General features: G+C 41.2%; 1 long non-coding RNA gene across 1 annotated transcript in view; it reads right to left on the bottom strand.

Moving 5' to 3' along the window:
• Positions 1 to 15,827, bottom strand: part of LOC124712517 — a 64,815-nt gene that overhangs the window by 25,727 nt on the left and 23,261 nt on the right. The window contains exon 2 of the long non-coding RNA XR_007005585.1: positions 8,393 to 8,470. This is a non-coding gene — a long non-coding RNA (uncharacterized LOC124712517). The remainder of the gene's footprint in view (positions 1 to 8,392; positions 8,471 to 15,827) is intronic.

Below are 15,827 nucleotides of genomic sequence, written 5' to 3'. Positions count from 1 at the left end.
GCGTTTGGGGCATAAGTGGAAGTCCCACGATATTCAAAACGAGATCATTGATCCACTAGGCAAGTCTGTGTTGAGAAAGGTATTGGCTTCAGTCAAGAAGACTGAACATTTTTCTGTTATGGTTGACGAAACAAGTGATTCTTCGATTCACGAACAAGTGTCATTTTGTATTCGTACTGTCGATGATTCCTTAATCATCAATGAAATCTTTATTGGATTATACGAGACCCCCAACACTGAATCACAAACTCTGTTTAGTAATTTAAAAGACGTTTTTGCTGGTCTTGATTTGTTAATGCATAACTTAAGAGGACACTACTACGATGGTGCCTCGAATATGAGAGGTAAGTTCAAAGGACTAAAAATGTTAGTTTGGATATACAACCAAAAGCACGTTATGTGCACTGCACTGGTCACAGTTTAGACTTGGCAGTTGTAGACAGTCTCCGCCATCTTATGTCTATGAGGGACTTTACAGCTTTAGCCAAGGACTTAATAAACATCGTCTGGGAATCCAACAATAGGATTGGTCTTTTCAGAAGCATACACTATCAGAGCGCCAACGACCGAGCTGGTCTACGACCCCTTTGCCCGACTCGATGGACTATGCGAGTTGAGAATATTGAAAAACGTTGAAGAACTTCTAGAGTTTTTTGAAACATTTTCTGTACGGGTGATGTCCTTAGGTTAGTTAGGTTTAAGTAGTTCTAAGTCTAGGGGACTGATGACTTCAGATGTTAAGTCCCATAGTGCTTACTGCCAGTTGAAGCAAAATCTGCAGAGGACAAAACATAGGCAGGTTAGAAATGTGCAGGCTACCTTGAGTCAATGCTACAGTTCAAGACTTATTGCTTTTTACGTGTTTATTGCCATGCAATGAACCCAGAAGAGAATGTCAATGAAAAAATTCAATGTCCTCATCTAAGTGTTGCTGATCTGGAAAAAATATATGAGGCCTAGATTTGTATGTTGAATGGAAGGCTTGATAGTTTTGAACACTTTTGGGAATTGTGTTTAAAAGAAAAACCTTCACAAGTTGATGATCATTCGCTTCCTCGGAATCGAAGTATACCAAAGAAGTATGAAAGAAACGAAGCCAGCTGACCGCACACTTTCAAAACCCCAAAGGAATACTACAAAGCTATTGACATTGAAGTCTGTGAAACGGTGCTTACTTAGCGGTTTGCTTCAACTGGACTCACACAAGGTACTGCAGTTGAATGAGAGTGCTTGCTTTTAGTAAACAGAGGTGAAACAAATTTGGAAAAATCAACTGAGTTTTTCAAAAATGACTTAGACATTGAGAGACTGCGCTTACACTTGAATATGTTAGCCGATATCGCTAATAAAAAACAAATGGTCTTAAAAAACATGCGTAATGTAAGGAAGTACAATACACAAGAGCCTGCAGTTGGAGAAATGTTATGAGAAGTAGTGAAGTGCATTAAGTTTCTCCAAGTAGTTCCAATCACGACAGCAACAACAGAACGGTCATTTAGCGCCCTTAGACGTCTGAAGTCATATCTCCGATCAACAATAGGACAGAAGCGATTGAATAACTTTGCTGTTCTGGATGCCCACCGAGATGTTTTTGATGAATTGGATATCAGACCAGTCATCAACGACTTCATATTCAGTAATCGAGTCAGACGGTCGACATTTGCACTCTATCCCTAATAATGGCGTTTAAAGCAATATTAAAAACCTTTATAAAACAGAGAATTAAATACATACATAATGTTAAAGATTCAGTTTCGAAGTATTAGTACTAGTTTAGTACTTTATTACAATATTACTATAGTACTGTATTAGTTATTATCAAATACTTAAATATTTTTAGGGTATAACACCAAGTTAAAACCTGCTATTTACATACTTTCTGCCTGAAAGTATTGTGCATACTGTATTAACTTTATTAACTGTATTAAAGCATTAACTTTCAGAGATTGTTTTTATTTAATGAACCCTGAGCCTTATTCAAAGTAAGCTTAAATTAGCTATTTCACTTATTAATCAAAGTGCTATTACTGTGCGACAGCAATATTTTATGTTTTATTCTTTTAATGATAGTTTAGGATTTATTTAAATATCATTTCAGTCTTTTCAGAGCTATATATTCACTGCTCTGTAATCGTCAATAAGCAAGATTGTTACTGTAAATTAAATTAGCTTTTTACGAAAATGTTTTGTTTCTCTTTTCAAAGCCAAAAAAATGTGTCCGTCTTGTCAAGTTTCCCAGAGTGTCGAGTTATCGAGAGTCCAGTTTTCGGGGTTCTAATGTTGATCATATGACTCTAAAATGCTTAAAAAAAACTTGAAAACTCACTATTTTTCATCCAAAATTTATAAAATTTCCCGGGGCAAGACCCCCAGTATGGGTCCATCCAATATTTTTTATAAGTCGGCGCCCCTGGCGAACATGAGAGACTTTTGTAGGATGCAAGATGACAGACAAAATTTTTTATTGGTGTGATGAATGGCAGCTAGCTCTAAATGTAGAAAACGTTAAGTTAATACAAAAGAGTAGGAAAAAGAATCCCGTAATGTTCGAATACAGCATTAGTAGCGTGCCACTTGAAACAGTCATGCCGATTAAATATCTGGGTGTAACGCTGCAGAGCGATATGAATGGCAACGAGCATGTAAAGATTGAAAGATTTTAATGGGGAATGCGGGTTGTTGACTTCGGTGTTTTTTTGTGGTTTATCAGTCTTCGGACAGGTTTGATACGGCCCGCCACAAATTCCTCTCCTGTGCTAACCTCTTCATCTCAGACAGAGTACCACTTGCAACAATCTACGTCCTCAATTATTTGCTGGATGTATTCCAATCTCTTTCTTCCTCTGCAATTTTTGCACTCTACACTTCCATCTAGTGCCATGGAAGTCATTCCCTCATGTCTTAACAGATGTCCTATCCTTACCAGTGTTTTCCACATATTCCTTTCCTCTCCGAGTCCGCGAAGAACCTCCTCATTCCTTACCTTAGCAGTCGCCCTAATTTTCAACATTCGTCTGTAGCACCACATCTCAAATGCTTCGATTCTCTTCTGTTCTGGTTTCCCCACAGTCCATGTTTGACTACCATACATTGCTGTACTCCACACGTACGTTCTCAGAAATTTCTTCCTCAAATTAAGGCCTATGTTTGACACTAGTAGACTTCTCTTGGCCAGGAATGCCCTTTTTGGCAACGCTAGTTGGCTTTTGGTGTCCTCCTTGCTCCATCCGTCATTGGTTATTTTACTGCATAGATAGCTTAATTGCTTAACTTCATCTACTTCGCGACCATCAATCATGATTTTAAGTTTCTCGCTGTTCTCGTTTCTGCTGCTTCTCATTACTTTCGTCTTTCCTCGATTTACTCTCAATCCATATTCTGTACTCATTAGATTGTACATTCCGTTCAGCATATGATCTAATTCTTCTTCACTTTCACTCAGGACAGCAATATCATCAGCGAATCGTATGTTGCTATTCTTTCACCTTGAACCTTTATTTGATTTCCATCATTGCTTCTTCCGTGTACAGACGGAACAGTAGGGGTGACTGACTGCATCCCTGTCTTAGACCCTTTTTAATCCGAGCATTTCGTTCTTGGTCGTCCACTCCTATTACTCCTCTTGGCTCTTGTACATATTGTATATTACCCGTCTATGCCTATCGCTTACCTCTATTTTTCTCAGAATTTCGAACATATTGCACCATTTTACATTATCGAAGGGTTTTTTCAGGTCGACAAATCCTATGAACGTGTCTTGATTTTTCTTTAGTCTTCCTTCCGTTATCAACCGCAACGTCAGAATTGCCTCTCTCGTGCCTTTACCTTTTCTAAAGCCAGACTGATCGTCATCTAACACATCTTCGGTTCTCCTGTATGTTATTCTTGTCAGCAAAATGGATGCATGAGCTGTTAGGGAGACTGTGCGATAATTCTCGCACTTGTCAGCTCTTGCAGTCTTCGGAACTGTGTAGATGATATTTTTCCGAAAGTCAGATGGTATATCGCCAGATTTCGGTTTATTGGGAGAATTTTAGGAAAGTGTGGTTCATCTGTTTAAGGAGACCGCATATAGAACACTAGAGCGACCCATTGTGGGTTACTGTCCTAGTGTCCGGGATCCTCACCAGGTGGGATATAGGAAAACATCGAAGCAATTCGGAGGTAGCCTGCTATATTTGTTTCCGGTAGGCTCGATCGACATGCAAGTACTACGGACATGATTTGAGAACTGAAACAGGGATCTCTGGAGGGAACGAAACGTTCTTTTTGAGGAACACTATTGAAAAAATTTAGAGAACCGGCATTTGAAGCTGACTTCAGAACGATCCTACTGCAATCAACTTACATTTCGCGTAAGGAGCACAAACATTAGATAAGGAAATTATGGCTTTTGTGGAAGAATATAGATAGTCGTTTTCCCCTCGCTCTGAGTGGAAAAGTGAAAGAAATGACTAGTAATGGTACAACACATCCTCCACCACACACCGTACGGTGGCTAGCGGTGTAGGTATGTAGATGCAGATGTAGATGTAACAGCAATGATATAACGCAACTACTTGGGAACAGTGCAATATAAAAAATCACTTGTGCCGATTGTGATAATTTTTATATTGGTTACTCAGGCAGAGACGTAACAACTAGGTTGGCTGAATGAACGCAGCTGGAGGTCGCAGAACTATGTCTGCACATTTACTGAGGGCCACAGCTACCAGCCACTGTCTCAGGCCCTCCGCGTAACATGCAAAGGCCAAAAAATTAGTCTCTTGGAAGCCCTGAAAATCAATAGACATGTGGTTCACAGTCCCGATTTAATATAATGGTCAAACGCAGCTCAGAACATAACCTCACATTTCTCCATTTATTCTCACACTGTCTGTTCCATTCTATTCCTCCATTTCTTCCTATATTTGTGTATTTTGCTGTATTGTTTACATATTCTATATATATTTATCTTTTACTGTCCCTGTATCACATTCCAAATGCAATACTTCAAGCTATTTTTCTGTACGCTTGTGTTAATTTAACTTAAACTTTTATATAGGTTGTTACGCTGTTTTACCGTATGTACATGCTCTTTTCTGTTCAGCGAGTGTTATTGTTTGCTTCTGTAGAGACCGACGACCTCAGCAGTTTGGTCCCATACGCTCTTACCACAAATGTTCAAATTTTGCAGCTGTTGTCCTCCTCCCTTTTATCTCATCCTCTCCCTCTCTCTCTCTCTCTCACACACACACACATACACACACACACACACACACACACACACACACACACACACACACACACGAGAGAGTGAGAGAGAGAGAGAGAGAGAGAGAGAGAGAGATAAAACTGTTATTCGGGGTTTTGCGTTTTTTATGTAAACTTTTTCTGGTCTGTTCTTCGTTTATTTATTTTGTGTTTCGCTTCAACTTCTTCAATGACATTGCAATTGCATTGTCAAAGAGACAGTTACTCCTTGTTTCTACCACTCGATGTGTAACATCTTCTTCAATTATGCAGAGAGTTAGTAGATAGTATGCTGCTTTATAATTTATATATATTTATATTTACATAATATTTATATTTGTATATAAGCTTATTTCGGTTTTATTGTTCGTTTAGTATATCGTCGAGATAATCTTTGGAGTGTAGTTATATTTCAAATTCCTCCAAAATACATACCAATAAACTACAGTATCTGATAAAATAAATGAGCTACAAAAAATAATAACATAAAATCAGCCTTCATGACAACCAATAATATTATCGCAACGCTATGTTCAAGGAAACCTACACTGCCGAAAGACTGAAAGTTACAAAATTAACTGCAATAACTGCACAAAATTTTATATGGGTCAGGCGGGAACACATTTTATAGTCAGATTCAAAGAACACTTGAGAGAAACAAATAACAACCAATACACCTTCTTTACACGCCTCAAAATGAAAAGCACGAAGTTGACAACGTTGAAAACGCATTAAAAATCCTGCACAAAATCACAAAAGGTCCAATTATAAATTTTTTCGGGGAATTTGAAATATATTTACACACTAAATGTTATCCGACGATATACTAACTTACAAACCATTTAAAAGCACATACAGTTTTTAAAAAATTATTGGAGTTTTACATCGGGATAATGGATAACCATAACACCAGAGATTAAATAAAACATCAGTAACGGTTCCATAGATATGCGACCCGCAACAACATAAACATTTTGAATATACAACTAGCTGTCAAACTTTAATTTCTACGATTGTCAAAGTACAGATAAAACATACTCATATTATGAAAAAATTTCAAAATGTTACTAAAAAATATTAGATCGAACAACTACGGACAGCAAAAATAGTTTATTCAAAGTTGATCTGCCGGCCGGAGTGGCCGTGTGGTTCTAGGCACTACGGCCTGGAACCGAGCGGCCGCTACGGTCGCAGGTTCGAATCCTGCCTCGGGCATGAATGTGTGTGATGTCCTTAGGCTAGTTAGGCTTAATTAGTTCTAAGTTCTAGCCGACTGATGACCTCAGATGTTAAGTCCCATAGTGCTCAGAGCCATTTCATTCCTCCCTGGCTAAACTAAAGACATATCAGAGCCATTTGAGCCAAAGTTGATCTACGTCCGTTTACAACGTCAGGCCATGACACAACATTCAATATAAACTCAAGCGCCAAAGGAACTGGTGCAGGCATGGGTATTCAAATACAGAGATACGTAAACAGGGAGAATACGGCGCTGCAGTCAACAACGCTTATATAAGACAAGTGTCTGCTGCAGTTGTTAGATCGGTTACTGCTGCTACAACGGCAGATTATCAAGATTTTAGAGAGTTTGAACGTGGTGTTATAGTCGGAGCACAAGTGACGGGACACAGCATCTCTGAGGTAGCGATGAAGTGTGGATTTTCTCGTACGGCCATTTCACGAGGCTACCGTGAATGTCAGGAATCCGGTAAAACATCAAATTTTCGACATCGCTGCGTCCGGATAAAGATCCTGCAAGAACGGGACCAACGACGGCCGAAAAGAATAGTTCAACGTGACAGAAGTGCATCCCTTCCGCAAACTGCTGTAGATTTGAATGCTGGGCCATCAAGAAGAGTGTGTGTACGAACCGTTCAAATATATATAATCGATATCGGATTTCGGAGCCGAAGGCCCACTCAGGTAAGCCAGCCGGAGTGGCCGAGAGGTTCTAGGCGCTGCAGTCTGGAACGCGCGACTGCTACGGTCGCAGGTTCGAATCCTGCCTCGGGCATGGATGTGTGTGTTGTCCTTAGGTTAGTTAGGTTTAAGTAATTCTAAGTTCTAGGGGACTGATGACCTCAGAAGTTAAGTCCCATAGTGCTCAGAGCCATTTGAACCACTCAGGTAACGTTGATGACTGCACAACGCAAAGCCTTATGCCTCGCCTGGTCCCGTCTAAACGACATTGGACTGCTGATGACTGGAAACACGTTGCCTGGCCGGACGAGTCCCTTTTCATATTGTATCGAACGGATGGACGTGTATGGGTATGGAGAAAAACTCATAAATCCATGGACCCCCAATGTCAGCAGGGGACTGTTCAAGCTGGCGGAGGCTATGTAATGGTGTGGGGAGTGTGCAGTTGGAGTGATGTGGGCCCCATGATACGTCTGGATACGATTCTGACAGGTGACACGTACGTTTGCGTCTTGTCTGTCTACCTGCATCCATTCACGTCCGTAGGTGAATTCCGACGGACTTGGGCAATTCCAGCAGACAATTCTACAATCCGCACATCCATAATGGCTACAGAGTGGCTCCAGGAACACTCTTCTGAGTTTAAATACTTCCGCTGGCCACCAAACTCCCCAGACATGAACATTATTGAGCGTATCTGGGATGCCTCTCAACGTGCTGTTCAGAAGATATCTCCACCCTCACGGACGGACAGCCCTGCAGGATTCAGGGTGTCAATTCCCTCCAGCTCTACTTCAGACAGTAGTCGAATCCATGCCACGTCGTGTTAAGGCACTTTTGTTTGCTCTCTTGGGCCCTGCACCATATTAGGCAGGTCTAACAGTGTCTTTGGCTCTTCAGTGTAAAAAAACCTTTATAACTTATGTAAAATATAAATAAATACGATTGTTTGCACATGTATTGATGAAGGCAATAAAGCCGCAATTGTCTTATGTACAAAAATAAAAATCAGACAGCATACTATTTACTAATTCTAAGCATAATGTCCTACTGTGACATAACATTTGCTGCAGGTCCCAGAATAAAGAAAATCTCTTTCAGTGTTACTCAGCGGCATTGTACGTCTTTGAGCACGATAGTTAGTATGATGATGAACCTGTAAGTCAAGAACCGTTTAATGAGTTAATATAATTTTGTAGAACATCCACAATGCTGTGCTTTTCATTTATAGCTCCCTTACCCGGACAGACCCACACTCCAGTCGCGGAACACGTGCACACTTTGCAGCTTTCCCGCTTAGTTTCGCCAGCCGTGCACTCTGGAACAGATCAAAATTGGGCTCGTTATGACATTGTGAATACAGTCTACACTAATGTAGACTCTGAATTTAGTGTTCGTATTATTCATTAATATTCAGATGTTGAAGCATAATCAAGAAATGGTAGGATGTTCAGCAAAGCTGAAGAGTTAGATATAAGGATACACCTTAAACACAAAAGTTCTATACATCCACAGAGAGGAGATGAAAAACATGCCATAAAAACAAAAATAGCTAAAAAAGTGATATTGCTTCAACAGATCTTACGTTAAATGGTTCCCAAGGATGTCAAACAAAGTGAAAAATATGAAACATATTTTCATTTAAATGTTAATACTAAATCTGTCAAAAAGTCATGCAAACTTGTATTTGTACACTCAAATGCATAAGATAATTTTTAATCTATTATAGCTACGCATCCGCAAACATCAAACAGTTTACACGTAACTGTACACGCTAAAAATCCAAAATAAAGAGGATTGATCCAACGAAACTTACAGCATTATTGTTGTTCTTCTTTTGGTCGTCAGTCCGAAGACTAGTTTGATGCAGCTTTCCTCTCTATCCTGAGCAAGCCTCTTCATCTCCAAATAACTACTGCAACCTACATAATTTTTTATTAATTATTAGTAAAAGAAATTGTGACAAAGGTGAAATTTTGTTTACTATAGTCGTTGGATTCTTCTGTGCAAGCTGGAACAACACATTGCCAGATGTCTGACCAGAGATCATTTGCTCCAAGCCTCCACTACCCAATTTGCTGTGAAATGACAACTCTTGAGGCCACTGTGAGCTCTGCAAAATATCATTTGCATTAGTTTTGAACTTAAGAACTTTTAGCAAAATAAGAATTCTCTGTCTCGAATTGACAGTATTTTTATTGGCACATGACTGTTTTCAGTGCCTTAGGCACCGTCATCATCAGATGCAAACTGAGTCTACTGCTTACGATATTTGCTGGCAGTAAGAAAAAGGGATTGGCTTATAGAACACATTCTGAGACATCAAGGAATTGTCATTTTAGTAATGGAGGGTAGTCTGTGGGGCAAAAATTGTATAGTGAAATCTAGGCATGAATATAATGATTCAGATGGGTGTAGTTTCCAGTAGTGATTGAGACGTGAAGAGGCTTGCTCAGAATAGACTAGCGCTGAGAGCTGCACCAAACAGTTTGGTACGCGGACTGCAACAACAACAACGTACGGGTGTTAGTGTCCACTTGGTACTGCATATGACACATGATTATGGAGGCCAAGACGAAACCATAGTGAAGCTATAGTGCACATGAGACGTCCATCATTGCCTGAGTGGGACTCAATAACCAGTGAAAATATCATTTTCTAAGACTCTACGATAAGATGCGTTTTGAGTTCACCATTATTTTCGAGTAAATAATTTTCGTAAAATGTAGTGAAAATTAGTAATTATATTTCATTGTGCGCAGTAATGGAGGTGTATTACTGTATTGCATAACGACCCATCTCAGGAAGTTTTGATTTGACTCTATTCTTCGCATTTTTTCCACTGTGGTGTTATGCGCTTAACCGTGATTAACATCGTAGTCCAGTGTCCAGGTGTCCAGACTGATTCCATTTTCGTTTTCGTTTTTTTTTAAGGCATCTGAAGATGTGCTGCATGTTACTTAGTGAATAAGGCACTAAGTTATGGTATATACTACCACCCATGTGACTGAATACAAGTAAAATCATCAGCCCGTGATTAATGTAGCAAATTTCATGATGCTGCTGTTGTATATAGCGAAGTTACAACGCCAGGAAACTGTAGCGAAAAACAGCAAGACCTGCAGGGGATCGACGCTTGGTGCAGAATACATAAACCATAAGCAAAATTTATGACATGCAGAGAGAATGGTAAGTAATTAGTACAGCGCAATACTGGGCCAGAACATTGGTATGTGCTCAGCGCAGGCGATCCCACGATCAACAAGATGCTGCTTCATATCAAAACAACAATGGACATCACCGCCATCATCATCCACACACACACACACACACACACACACACACACACTTGCACCCGGCGAACGACTACCTGACGGGAGGCCCTAGTCCTACGATATCATCATCATCACCTTTTTCTCACAGGAAGCGACCGCATCACGGTGTTATTAGGCATAGCTTGTAAATTATCTGTTTGTTACTTTTAGATAATTTTACTAACTTTTAATTGTTTGTGCGTAGAGAAAAAACGCTTGATGATGAGTCAAACACGTCCAAAATGCGTACCAAGGTATTAAATTTAAAAAATAAATAAATATTTTGACTCATAGCAAAACAAAACAAGTAGTTCATCTGTAGTTGTTCTTCTCACCATTAGTGAACGAAATGGGAAACGTTCCTGAAGTACTCTCTCCCATGCAACGTAAAGTGGCTTGTGAAGTATAGATGATGATATAGATGCCGTTTCTCTGGGTCATCTTAGACTGGACTGTTGATTTTGTTATGATCCACCAAGAACTCTCCGATACTTCGACATATTTTTGATCCTTAGCTTTTCCAGGGATATTTGAGAGGTGGAACCTCACTCTCCCACTTTAGATATACTGTCAGACAGATTAATATTCGTATTTTAGGTCATGACCTTCGTGTTCCCCAGTAATACAATTAGGTTGTGTGGCGTACGACTTTTTACATGAGGAAATTGTGGGCAGAATGTTCATATAACTGCATGTGTAGCCTGTAGAGAACTTGTAACGGAGGGGCCATTGTGAAGGTGATGGAGAACAGGGAGAAAGATGGATTGGGCCATAAATGTTGTGTCCAGCGACCTGGCTGTGTGAGTGATTCGGGGAACCAGCGCACTATGAATTGTACCCGCACAGTGACTTTAGGTCATGGCACTCCACTCTTCCCACTTAGGGTCAGAGCAGGAGGGTGGCAGTTCACAAAACATTTTACCTGGGTCGAGTGACAGTCTGTAGCGGAAGCGGCCAGTTGGCAGAAAGTGAGTGGAGAAAGCCATTTAAGAGAGACTGCTGTAACGTGAACTTTTGTGCAAACAGTAGGAGAGTCATAAAACTACAAGCATTCTCATGTTAGAAGCTGGAATGATATGAACAGAGTGGCTGGTGTATGTGTTTAACGGAGGCAAGACTGTAACACCCTTGACGCCAGAAAGTCGCCAGTTTCTTTTAGCGAGCGGCAAAAACATATATTTCACGGGTGTGACTGTCTGGAAAACTGAATAGTCTTCTTTCAGAAATTGGCAATGGTTGGCCTTGAAAGATTAGATCCCTCCATAAATGAGGGACTGTGGTCCCGTCTAGGTAGACGTTTATTGTGAAAACATGGCCATACTTACTGAGAGAACGACGCCTCCCTAGTCTAAAATTCTTTTTTTTCAGGCAAGAGAGGTTTTGAGTCGCTGATTGGCGTCTCTCAGGATATGCAAAATAGAGGCTTGCTCACCCATTGCGGGAGCTCCGCTGCTGTATCTGGATTGGCTACCAGGCCAGCAGAACAGTCAAGAAAGTCAGGAAGGGAGATTCAATGAGTAGAGGATAGTTCGATTGGTTTGTACAACGTGGGGGCGGCTTTTTCTGCTAATTCAGCTCCAGTAACGAGGCTTGTTGGAACGTGATTGTGATTCTTTGCCTTCTTCATCTTCTGATTCTCACCTGGTGGAGAAATTCAGGTCTTTCCCAAGAGGGTGAGAATTGTGGTCTGCAATTTTGCGGCTCCTCCCGTCGGAGGTTCGAGCCCTCCCTCGGGCATGGGTGTGTGTGTTGTTCTTTGCATAAGCTAGTTTAAGTCTTGATAGCGAGATGAAGGCAGAGCTCACCATCTGCAGCTTCGTCGACAGAGCCGACTGGAGAGTCTGAATCAGAGGCTCAGACGGTTCAGCGGTGTAGGCTGCAGATTCCTCGTCTTGCGCCATAGGGTGGTGGGGTTTCGGGTTCCGCTAAATAGTCAGGTGCCCACTACACAGGAGGCGGCTAAACGGGTAGCAGGGGCTGTGTGGCGTGGACTGGTTGGTTTTTTAGGTTAGACAGTCTCAAAGGGTACAGGGCAAAGAAACGACGAGAATCAACCAAGCAACAGTCGGTATTGTAGTTGTAAATTGTCGTAGCTGTGTTGGAAAAGTACCAGAGCTTCAAGCGCTGATAGGAAGCACTGAAACTGAAATCGTTATAGGAACAGAAATCTGGGTAAAGCCGGAGATAAATTCTGCCGAAATTTTTACAGAGGCGCAAACCGTCTTCAGAAAGGATAGATTAAATAAAGTAGGTGGTGGTGTGTTTGTGTCTGTTGGTAGTAGTTTATCTTATAGTGAAGTTGAAGTAGATAGTTCCTGCGAGTTACTGTGGGTAGAGGTTGTACCTAACAGCCGTACCAAAATAATAATTGGCTCCTTCTACCGATCCCCCCGACTCAGAGGATATAATAGCTGAACGCTTCAAAGAAGAATCTCATTACAAATAAGTACCCCACTCATACAGTTATAATGGGTGGAGACTGCAATCTACCCTCGATTTGTTGGCGAAAATACATTTTCAAAGCCGGCGGTAGACAGAAAACATCTTCCGAAATTGTACTAAATGCTTTCTCTGAGGATTACGGGGTCATTACAAATGATTGAAGCGATTTCACAGCTCTCCAATAACTTTATTATTTGAGATATTTTCACAATGCTTTGCACACACACATACAAAAACTTAAAAAGGTTTTTGAGGCATTCACAAATGTTCGATATGTGCCCCTTTAGTGATTCGGCAGACATCAAGCCGATAATCAAGTTCCTCCCACACTCGGCGCAGCATGTCCCCATCAATGAGTTCGAAAGCATCGTTGATGCGAGCTCGCAGTTCTGGCACGTTTCTTGGTAGAGGAAGTTTAAACACTGAATCTTTCACATAACTCCACAGAAAGAAATCGCATGGGGTTAAGTCGGGAGAGCGTGGAGGCCATGACATGAATTGCTGATCATGATTTCCACCACGACCGATCCATCGGTTTTCCAATCTCCCGTTTAAGAAATGCCGAACATCATGATGGAAGTGCGGTGGAGCACCATCCTGTTGAAAGATGAAGTCGGCGCTGTCGGTCTCCAGTTGTGGCATGAGCCAATTTTCCAGCATGTCCAGATACACGTGTCCTGTAACGTTTCTTTTCGCAGAAGAAAAAGGGGCCGTAAACTTTAAACCGTGAGATTGCACAAAACACGTTAACTTTTGGTGAATTGCGAATTTTCTGCACGAATGCGTGAGGATTCTCTACCGCCCAGATTCGCACATTGTGTCTGTTCACTTCACCATTAAGAAAAAATGTTGCTTCATCACTGAAAACAAGTTTCGCACTGAACGCATCCTCTTCCATGAGCTGTTGCAACCGCGCCGAACATTCAAAGCGTTTGACTTTGTCATCGGGTGTCACGGCTTGTAGCAATTGTAAGGCTTCTGCTTTAGCCTTTTCCGTAAGATTTTCCAAACCGTCGGCTGTGGTACGTTTAGCTCCCTGCTTACTTTATTCGTCGACTTCCGCGGGCTACGCGTGAAACTTGCCCGCACGCGTTCAACCGTTTCTTCGCTCACTGCAGGCCGACCCGTTGATTTCCCCTTACAGAGGCATCCAGAAGCTTTAAACTGCGCATACCATCGCCGAATGGAGTTAGCAGTTGGTGGATCTTTGTTGAACTTCGTCCTGAAGTGTCGTTGCACTGTTATGACGGACTGATGTGAGTGCATTTCAAGCAGGACATACGCTTTCTCGGCTCCTGTCGCCATTTTGTCTCACTGCGCTCTCGAGCGCTCTGGCGGCAGAAACCTGAAGCGCGGCTTCAGCCGAACAAAACTTTATGAGTTTTTCTACGTATCTGTAGTGTGTCACGACCATATGTCATTGAATGGAGCTACAGTGAAATTATGAAATCGCTTCAATCACTTGTAATAGCCCTGTACTTTGAACAATTAGTTGATGAGCCTGCACGAATTGAAAATGGTTGTGGAAACACAGTTGACCTCTTAGCCACAAATAATCCTGATCTAATAGAGAGCGTCATGACGGATACAGCGATTAGTGAATACAAGGTGAAAAGCGAGGCTCTAAACCATATCAATCAAAACCACTAAAAGGAAACGCAAAATATATCTATTTAAAACAGCAGATAAAAATTCGCTTGATGCCTTCCTAAGAGAGAGTCTCCATTCCTCCCAAACTAATTATGTAAGTGTAGACTAGATATGGCTCAAATTCAAAGATACAGTATCGACAGCAATAGATAGATTCATACCGCATAAGTTAATAAGAGACGGGACTGATCCACCGTGGTACACCAAAAACGTCAGAACACTGTTCCAGAAGCAACGAAAAAAGCGTGCCAAATTCAGAAGAACGCAAAATCCCCAAGACTCTCTAAGTTTCACGGAAGCTCGAAATTTAGTGCGGACGTCAATGTGAGATGCTTTTAATAGTTTCCACAATGAAACATTGTCTCAAAATATGGTAGAAAACCCAAAGAGATTCTGGTCGTATATAAAGTACTTATTGAATCATAACAAACACGGAATCAGAAAATATCGTTCTTGTGCAACACAGCTAGCTCTTTATTCCCATGAAGTACTGAGTGCTGTCGACAAGGGATCTCAGATCGATTCCATATTCCTAGATTTCCAGAAGGCTTTTGATACCGTTCCTCACAAGCGACTCTTAATCAAATTGCGTGCATTTGGAGTATCGTCTCAGTTGTGTGACTGGATTCGTGATTTCCTCTCAGAGATAGTTCGTAGCGATAGACGGTAAATCATCGAGTAGAACAAAAGTGATATCTGGCGTTCCGCAAGGTGGTGTCATAGGCCGGCCCTCCGCTGTTCCTGATTTATATAAATGATCTAGGTGATAATCTGAGCAGCCCCCTTAGATTGTTTGCAGATGACGCTGTAATTTACCGTCTAGTAAAATCATCAGACGATCAATTCCGATTATAAAATGATCTAGAGAGAATTTCTGTATGGTGCGAAAAGTGGCAATTAGCACTAAACAAAGTGCGAGGTCATCCTCATGGGTACTAAAAGAAATCAGATAAATTTTGGGTATACGATAAATCGCACAAATCTAAGGGCTGTCAATTTGACTAAATACCTAGGAATTACAATTACGAGCAACTTAAATTGGAAATACCACGCAGATAATATTGTGGGGAAGGCGAAACAAAGACTGCCCTTTGTTGGCAGAATACTTAGAAGATGCGACAGATCCACTAAAGAGACAGCCTACATTACACTTGTCCGTCCTCTGCTAGGATATTGCTGCGCGGTATGGGATCCTTACCAGGTAGGATTGACGGAGGATATCGAAAAAGTGCAAAGAAGGGCACCTCGTTTCGTGTTATCGAGCAATAG

Source organism: Schistocerca piceifrons, chromosome 8, assembly GCF_021461385.2.
Source record: "Schistocerca piceifrons isolate TAMUIC-IGC-003096 chromosome 8, iqSchPice1.1, whole genome shotgun sequence".
Taxonomy (NCBI): domain Eukaryota; kingdom Metazoa; phylum Arthropoda; class Insecta; order Orthoptera; family Acrididae; genus Schistocerca; species Schistocerca piceifrons.
This window is presented reverse-complemented; position numbering and strand designations above follow the sequence as displayed.